A 9,029-nucleotide genomic window follows, 5' to 3' on the forward strand; every position below is an offset into this window, starting at 1 on the left:
TGGCCCAGATTTCTCTCCTCAGCATCACAGGTAGCTCCAAGCAGGCTCCCACTTATACACTTCTCTGGGCCAGAAGTAAGCATTTCAGTCTCCCCATCCATACCTCTCAAGCCAGTGTGGCTACAATTCATGCTCCCCCAGAACTTGATTGTGATCTGTTTGAGTAGCAGCACCATGTGGTGGACTTGTGAACTTTTGCCAGGACACTTTAAGCTGGAAGGTGAGATGTGGTTGCCCCTCTTGGCAGACAACTCCAGACACCATGACTGGTTCCCCTGGCAAGCATCACCCTTAGTTTGAAGGAGAAGTGAGTAGAAACGTGACTGGTTCTCAACTCCTACAAATGGCCTTCAACACAATCTTCTCTGTGGATCTCAACATTTCCTTCTATGACCCAGAGATAGGGGAGGGAGCTTGATAGTGGAAGACCTCTGTGGATCAATGTGTCCAGACAGTGTCTTTGGCAATTACTTCACACTCGCTGTTCTCAGCTTCAGGCACTAGTAGAATTCAAAAGCAACTGGAAAAGCTGCACCTGGTATTCCATTACACACCCATGTACACTCATTTTTAGGACTCAACTTGCCTTTTTAATTTGTATGCATTTCTACAATTCTTCAATAGCTACATAACCTATGGTACCTGTGAATGCACCCTAATTTATCTCACCATTTGAATAGATGTTTAGATGGGTTTCTGATACTATAAGTAAATGCTGCAATGAATAATCCTTTAACATATATCCTTATGCCCTTAAGTAAATATTCCTAGAAATGTGATTGCTGAGCCAAAGGGTACACGCATTTTACATTTTGATCAGAAGCTCGTTCTGTGTTCTGATAGATGGAGCCAAATTACCATTCAAAAAATTGTAGCAATTTACAGTCCTACTAGAAAGATAGTCGTTCACCATATAATGACATTTCTCTCAACAATGGACTGCACATGCAACACTGGTTCTTTCAGATTGTATCACCTACTGTCTGTCATAGCTGCCTTAATTTGTGTAAGTATAATTTATTATGTTCGCATAACAATAGAATTGCCTGAAGATGTGTTTCTCACAATGTATCCTCCTCATTATGCAACACATGACTCTCAGGAAAAGCTCTTTTCCCTAAGCCCTTGCCTACATTGAATGCTGTCAAGCTGGTTCAATCTACTTTAACTGGCAAAAAATTATGCCATTGCTGTTTTAATTTGCATTTCCCAGATCACTAATGAAGCTGAACATCTTTTCCTACATTTAGTAGTCATTTATAATTCTGTGAATTATGTCTATATCCTTTGATAATTTTTCTTGCTGTATATTTATGACTCTTTGTTCTTTAGTCTTAATAACTGCTTGACTGTAAGATATATTGCAAATATTTTCTCACCAGCTGTTATTCTCAAGATGCTTTCATGAAAAATAGATTCTTGAAGCTAAAGGATTTTTCTCTCTCTTGAATTTACTTTAGGTTATTGTCTAGAAAGTAAAGTAATGAGTTATACGGCTCAAAGTAGGCTTGCTGCTATAACAAATTATCTTCACATTTCTGTAGCATAAATTAGTAAGAGTTTGTTTTGCTCTTTTGCAACAGTCTGACATGGTTGTTTGTGGTTGGCTGTTTCCCAAGAGGTGATTCGTAGACCAAGAATCCTTCCATCTTGTGTCTCTGTCCTCTTCTACATTTTTAATCTGCCATTGAGCTGGCAGATGAGGGGGTGGGGGAGAGAGGGAATGTCACAAGATGTTTTACAGGCCAGATGTAGAACAAGCATACATCACTTTCTGCTGTGTTCCTTAGAAGAGGTCTACCCAGGAGCCTCCCGGAAAAGTGAACACACATTGTGAAGAGTCAGATGGGTAATAGGTGGTCCCCTGGCAGAAATTTGGAATTGTGAGGTGCTTGCTCCCCACAAAAGGTTATCTTTAGCCGATCAAGGTGTCCTGCTTCCTTAGGAATCTCCAAATTTACAAATTTACCATGAGAAAATCAAGGGAGTGATGATTCCTCCCCCACCCTTTTGTTTTATAATAAGCAAGGATGGAGAATTATAAATCAGGTCTTTTGTTGAGTTTGCCCTCATCTTATTGATTGACAGTTTGGTCCCCAAGATTGTACTTAAAATCCTGATTACCACCAGCCCTTCAAGTCTTCCTCTTTGGAGCCCCCTCTTTGCGCCTCTGGCAAGAAGTTTCCAACTTGAATAAATCCTACTTTACTTTCACTGTTGTGCCTGCATGATAATTCTTTTGCATGAGACAAAGAACCAAGACCATCTCTCTGGTGCCTTTTCCCCCTGACAACAGCAGTCCCTACTACCGTAAGTGGAGCAGACTAATGTGGAGCAAATAAACTTATCCAAGGCTCACCGAAGTGTTGAAGAGCATCTAGGATGATCCCTACTGATGAATTTTCAAAACACGGAAGACTATTTGGATGCCAAGAATTATGATTCTGTTGGTCTCAAGTTCTGACTATGTCTATTTCTTGTGAAACAAAATCTAAGGTCTTCTTCAAAGAGATAGAGCTTCTTCTGAATGCTTGTACAGCAGTAAAAGGTTATCTCTGAATTTTTTTTAACTTTTATTTAGTAAATATAAATTTCCAAAATACGGTTTATGGATTACAATGGCTTTCCCCCCATAATTTCCCTCCCACTCACACCCCTCCCATCTCCCTCTCCCATTCCATTCACATCAAGATTCATTTTCAATTATCTTTACATACAGAAGATCAATTTAGTATATATTAAGTAAAGATTTCATCAGTTTGCACCCACACAGAAACACAAAGTGTAAAATACTGTTTCAGTACTAGTTATAGCATTATTTCACATTGGACAACACATTAAGGACAGATCCCACATGGGAAGTAAGTACACAGTGACTCCTGTTGTTGACTTAACAATTTGACACTCTTGTTTATGGAGTCAGTAATCTCCCTAGGCTCTAGTCATGAGTTGCCAAGGCTATGGAAGCCTTTTGAGTTCGCTGACTTTGATCTTATTCCAACAGGGTCATAGTCAAAGTGGAAGTTCTCTCCTCCCTTTAGAGAAAGGTACCTCCTTCTTTGATGGCCCGTTCTTTCCACTGGGATCTCACTCACAGAGATCTTTCATTTAGATCTTCTTCTTTTTTTTTTTTCCAGAGCGTCTTGGCTTTCCATGCCTAAAATACTCTCATGGGCTCTTCAGCCAGATGCGAATGCCTTAAGGGCTGATTCTGAGGCTAGAGTGCTGTTTAGGACAACTGCCATTCTATGAATCTGCTGTTACCCTGCTTCCCATGTTGGATCATTCTCTCCCTTTTTTATTCTATCAGTTAGTATTAGCAGACGCTAGTCTTGTTTGTGTGATCCCTAAAAATATGGAATGCTTCACGAATTTGCGTGTCATCCTTGTGCAGGGGCCATGCTAATCTTCTCTGTATCGTTCCAATTTTAGTATATGTGTTGCCAAAGCGAGCATGATCTCTGAATTCTAACGAGAAAATTCTGGAGGGTCATCTGCCCTTCTCAGATGCAGAGGTCTGTCTGCAGAGGGGGGTGATTGGATAGAGGCTGGAATCAGGCAGCCCCTGGCAGGTTTGGAGCCAGGCTATCAGAGGTGGGGAGGTGGCTGGCCGAGAGCTCACAAGCCAATCTAGAACTGGGCTGGAGTTGAATCAATAGGTATCTACCTTGGTGAACTTCTACATGGGGCTTGTGTAAAGCTTGAGAACGTGACTCTCTTCTTTTTTAAAAAATAAACTTCATTTCAACAATCTGTTTTGTTTGAAAGGCAGAGTTACAGAGAGAGAGATCTCTGAGAAAGAAGGAGAGAGAAAGAGAGATCTTCCAACAGTCGGTCCACTTCCTGTCACTTCCTAAATGGCCACAACTGTTAGAGGAGCCAGGAGCTTCATCCAGGTTTCCCATTCGGGTGCAGGGGCCCAAGCATTTGGGCCGTCTTCTGCTGCTTTTCCAGGCACATTAGTAGGGAGCTGGATCAGAAGTGGAGTGGCCAGGACTCAAATTGATACCCTTATGGGATGCAGGGGTTGCAGGCAGTGGGTTTACCCACTCCAGAACAGTGCTGACTCCCAGAATGTGACCTTTCTAAGGGATGACCTTAACAGCAGATTGAGACAGAGGGAGGAGAAAGACAAGGACAGACTGCACTCAGACTTTTTAATTCATGTGCACAATGGCGATGGGAGGCAGAGATGCAGAAGCCTATGGTGGTGCTAGAAGCAGCAATCAGAACGGCTCTCTCATTGTGGCAAGTGGGATTCCAGACAAATGAAACATTTTATTTGACTTTCTTCAGCCAACTTGACCCTAGGGCAGCCCTTTCACACCTTTTCTAAACCCAAGCCTCCAGGGTGTTGGAAGCCAAGCTTCCTTCCCGCTTCCCCATTGGTAGTCAACCTCTTTCAGGGCTTATCCTGGGGCTGCTGTTGGGTGCTGGGGGTCTGAAAGTATCTGGCTAGGTTGGGGAGGGATCCATAGGCATGCATAACTAGAACAGTGGTGAGGTGGGGACCTGCTGCCCCATTTGTCAAATGAAAGGGCTGATCCAAGTGACTTCAGAACGCTTGGCTGAAGTGCGATGGGACGCTGAGGCCGTCGAACCTCAGGTTCTCTTATTTTAAAAATTATTTCATTTGATTTTTAAAGACTTCTGAGAGAGAGAGATTGAGAGTGCTTCATCTACTGGTTCACGCCCCAGTTGGCCGCAATGGCTGCAGTTGTGCCAATCTGAAGCCAGGAGCCAGGAGCTTCTTCTGGGTCTCCCTCACGGGTGCAGGGGCCCCAGGACGTGAGCCATCTTCTGCTGCTTACCAGGCCATAGCAGAGAGCTGGATGGGAAGTGGAGCATCCGGACTTGAACCCGTGCCCATATGGGATGTGGACACTGCAGGCGGCAGCTTTACCCACTATGCCAATAGCACCAGCACCACAATTCCATGTTGATAGCCCCCTTTTAATTTTGGTTCCTTGTCCTATAACTGCATCCCTCATTCTCTCTTAAATAACATACAAGCCAAAGCTCTTAATTAAGTCCTAACTATTCCTGCTCAGAGTCCTAGGTGTCTAGGTGGAGAGAGATCCTGAAGAATTACTGTGCACCAAAACACTTGTTCTTGTTTTTCTGTGTGGCCAAACTTCGGAGGGTAGCAGATAGTGGTTAAGTGACCTTTAGCTCCCAGGACTGATTCCTGGAGAAGGTGAAACAGTGGCCTCTCCATTGACTGGGAATTTGGTAGTGGCAGGACATGTTCCCAATGTGGCTTGGAACTAAGTGATTTAATTAGAGGAGTTTGACAATCAAATATACATTGGAACAGTCAACAGGGACTTGGAGCTGGACAGCGGCTGGAGGAGCTCCTGGTCTCTCAACATTCACAGATGCAGATAATGCCTGTTATTACCAAAGCATCAGACTGCACAATTTCACATCTCCCACAGGCCTGGAGGTGGTCAAGATGCTGGACCAGGATGCTGAGCCTGTTTTTTCTCACCCCATAAAGAGCTTCCTAATTCAACAAGCAGGGATAATAGTTATTACAGGAAGTATTCTGTTGGTTAATTAGTTTCTTTAGAATGGCTAATTCAGTTCTCAGCGGAAAGCACGCTCCATGTTGACCAGACCTTAATTTCTTCCATTTTAAAAGGACACATCTGGGAGAGAAAGATGAATCTGACAATGCAGAGGGACAACTGTGGGAGCAGAGTTTGCAAAGGGCAGAGGTAATCTTCTCCATGATTGTTCCTTTGGGAGCCCACTGTTGGCTGTGGCAGCTTAAGAGAAAGGTCTGTGTTTCTCCCATCATTGTTTTCAGAGCATGTTAGGTAGCAGCATCTGGAATGAATGAGTGAATCCAGAGCTCCCCCCACCTCTGCCAAGGAATATCCATAGCGGATGCTCCCAGGGCTGAGAAGCCACCCTACAAGAGTGAGGTCCCCAACAAGCACCCCACAACTTGATACATCCTATCCCATTGTTGTTGTGCTCTAGATCTCAACCTGTCCCTGACTTTTTTCATTTGATATGGTTTCTGAGATCTGTTCTTATTCCTAGATGCAATTGCTATTTACAACCGTTGTATAATATTTCATTACACATTTATATCAAACTATCTAGAGATACAAGGGGATTTCAAAAAGTGCACGGAGAATGTATATTAGGAAGAAGCTATGCATGGATTTTTGTTTTCCTTTGCAGCAAAGTAATTTTTTTTTTTTACAGGCAGAGTGGACAGTGAGAGAGAGAGACAGAGAGAAAGGTCTTCCTTTGCCGTTGGTTCACCCTCCAATGTCTGCGGCAGCTGGCGCGCTGCACTGATCTGAAGGCAGGAGCCAGGTGCTTATCCTGGTCTCCCATGGGGTGCAGGGCCCAAGCACCTGGGCCATCCTCCACTGCACTCCCTGGCCTCCGCAGAGAGCTGGCCTGGAAGAGGGGCAACCGGAACAGAATCTGGCGCCCCGACCGAGGCTAGAACCTGGTGTGCCGCTGCCGCAAGGCGGAGGATTAGCCTATTGAGCCGCAGCGCTGGCCAGCAAAGTAATCTTTTAATTCCATTTCCATGACAGTTGAAAGGTCCCCTTGTAGATTTCAGGTTGCCTCCCACAATTAACTGCAATTCCACCCGTGCCGCCTCTGAAAGCACAAATGCATCCTTGTGCTTATCTTCTCCAGACATGCAGTCTTCACTTGTTTGGGGTTCAGGCAAATGGATTTCAATTACTAATCCATTGCCTTCCTCACCAGTTTGCAGGTTCCCCTGCAGCTGCTAACAGACCTCACATCACGGGGTGGTTATGGGCAGAAATGAGATCACGTGTATGATGAGCTGAGCACCTGCTCTGGCAAGCCGCAAATTCTGCATCGATGATGTGACCTCTCCAGAGCCTGGGACACATTAGGACTTCAATGAATACCACTAAAGCCATGAAGGCTTGATTAGCTCTGGTGACCTGGTGTCTGCCTCCTCACGAAGCTAGGGATATGTGAGCACATCTCGGGACACGCAGAGCACGAGGTGTTAAGGAGATCATGATTACGACGGTCGCCATTAATCCTCCCAAATTATTCCCCTTTTGCAGATGATGAAACTGAAACTTAGCGCAATTGTGTATCTCGCCTATGATCATTCAGCGTGGCTGTGGCAGAACTGGGACTCAAACCCCGGGCTAACTCCAAAGCTTTTGTTTAACTATTTTGTTGTGTTGCCACCCTGGGGAAGTGGGCTGGCATTGTTACTATTTCAGCAGCAATGGCATTTATTTTCTTTCAGTGTGGGGAATACATTTAAGGTAATAATTGAAGAGTCAATGAATGTTTACTGAGATCTAACATGCACTAGGCCAGGGCCATTTTTCAGGTATATTGGTGCAAACTACTGGAAGACACCCCCTCTGGGTAGATGCAGCTGCGGGCTCATGGCGTGGTCAGTAGAAGCTGGGCTGGATTATGGCCAGGCCACGCAAAGTGCCCAGCTGAACTGGGTTCCCTGGGAACGTGCCGTGATGTTGAACCCATTTCTCCACAACAGTCCTATGGGGCAGGTATGGTAGTTCTCTTCCATAGATGAAGAGCCTGAGGTTCAGACTTGTGCCATTTCCAAGGCTACACAGGTCTCTGCAGATCTGGCATTCCTATTGGAGTTCTTTTGTCTTCAAGCCCACAGACTGGTTAAACATAAAGAGAGTAAGGGGTGGGCAGCTTTGTGGTACCCAGGGTTAAGCTGTATGCCTGCGGAGCTGGCATCCCATATCAGGACACCGGTTCTAGTCCTTGCTGCTCTGCTTCTGATCCAGCTCTGTGCCAATGCACCTGGGAAAGCAGTGGACGATGGCCCAAGTGTTTGAGCTCTTGCCACTCACAGGGGAGACCCTCCTGCCTGTGGAAGTCCTGGCTCCTGGCTTTCGCCTAGCCCCACCCTGGTTGTTGAGGCCATTTGGGGAGTGAAAAGGCAGATAGAAGAGTGCTCACTCTCTCTGTCTCTCTTTTTGTCTTTGTCACACTGACTTTCAAATAAATAAAATAAATCTGTGTGTGTGTGTGTGTGTGAAGCAGAGGAACTTAGGTCATTCCGGAGGAGTCTGGCCTGGAATTCAGGAGGTAGTGGCTGGGACCTGCCAAATTTGACACTGGCTGCCGCTCTTCCCGCCTTCTTGCCTTGATGTAGGCGCCTCTCTGGGACGGATAGGGGTGGGCTCTCTGCAGCGCTCCAGTGGAGACAAAGTTCCAGGCAGGCTGCAGCCATCTGGTGAGAAAGCACCACAACCTGGGACTGTGGAATGCATATGCCTGCAGGGCGCCACCTGCTGTTGGGGCGGGTGGGGTGTCGGGCTTCATTAATGGCCCTGGGCTGCTTCCACAAGGGGATGGGCAGCTGTGCCCGCCGCACAGAGAGCCAGCAGGTTCTGCGAGTGGCAAAGAGGCCTGGGCTGAAATCTGACTTGGCCCTCAGTAGCAAACCTTTCTCAGTGCCTCCATCCCCTCAATTCTTCCCTGGTTCTCCCTTGCTGTCTCAGGTCCTTGGGAGGCTGGGTTTGTGATCTCCCTGGTTTTAGAACATGGTTTGAAAATACTCGGGATATTTCTGCCCCTGAAGGAGATGTACTCTCCTTGCATTTGGATGGGCCATTCATAATCCACTCCTAGTAGGCGTTTCCTCCGTCCAGTGTTATAGGGGACATTTTCCCATCAAAAAGCCATATGAGGTGCTTGAGAGGTCACAACAAACTTGAGAGAGTCACAGCTCAAGGGACAGAGGCCAAGCAACATGCATTTATATTCCCATGTAACAAGAGCTAAAGTCAGCACTCACACACTCTGGGGGGAATCAGAGAAGACTTCCTGATGGAAGTGATGTTGAACTTGAGCCCTAAATGATGAGTAAGAAGTGGAGAGGGAAGGCAGTGTCGGGAGGAAGGAGTTGTGTGTGCAGAGGTCCAGGCAACTCAAGACCAGCTTGTTTGAGGAACAGAAAAGCCAAAAGATGAAGATCCCTCAGGGTGATTTTTAAGCCACAGTAATGCAGTTGGACATTC

General features: G+C 45.8%; 1 non-coding gene across 1 annotated transcript; it reads right to left on the reverse strand.

Annotated features, from left to right (window-relative positions):
* Positions 1 to 3,349: 3,349 nt before the first annotated feature.
* On the reverse strand, positions 3,350 to 3,456 carry LOC127484961 (U6 spliceosomal RNA). Its single transcript, XR_007912157.2, has one exon. It is a non-coding gene; the product is annotated as a U6 spliceosomal RNA (small nuclear RNA).
* Between the last annotated feature and the right edge of the window lie 5,573 nt (positions 3,457 to 9,029).

The sequence above is a fragment of the Oryctolagus cuniculus genome, chromosome 1 (assembly GCF_051225735.1).
Source record: "Oryctolagus cuniculus isolate XC-2025 breed Fujian yellow rabbit chromosome 1, ASM5122573v1, whole genome shotgun sequence".
Taxonomy (NCBI): domain Eukaryota; kingdom Metazoa; phylum Chordata; class Mammalia; order Lagomorpha; family Leporidae; genus Oryctolagus; species Oryctolagus cuniculus.